We start from the raw sequence: 249 nt of genomic DNA, 5'->3' as shown, positions 1-249 counted from the left end.
GTTTACTTTAAGAATTTATCTATGTACAGGGAAGCCAGGACTGCTAAACAATGTTCCACACATTATTATTGCCTAGCTATTGGTTTGTTAAGTGACATACCCTGGGCTAGTGAAGGCAATACTAATAGTAAATATTCCATTTCCTACCACGCAATAACTTAACGGTGTCTCCAGCATCTTCGTTACTGACTTCCTCATTTTTCTGAAGCACTTTCCCTTCCCCTTTGCTCTATTTTTCTTTTTTTTTTC

This window comes from Penaeus monodon, chromosome 19 (assembly GCF_015228065.2).
Source record: "Penaeus monodon isolate SGIC_2016 chromosome 19, NSTDA_Pmon_1, whole genome shotgun sequence".
Lineage (NCBI taxonomy): Eukaryota > Metazoa > Arthropoda > Malacostraca > Decapoda > Penaeidae > Penaeus > Penaeus monodon.
The sequence above is the reverse complement of the archived record's forward strand: the minus strand, read 5'-3'. Positions refer to the sequence as shown.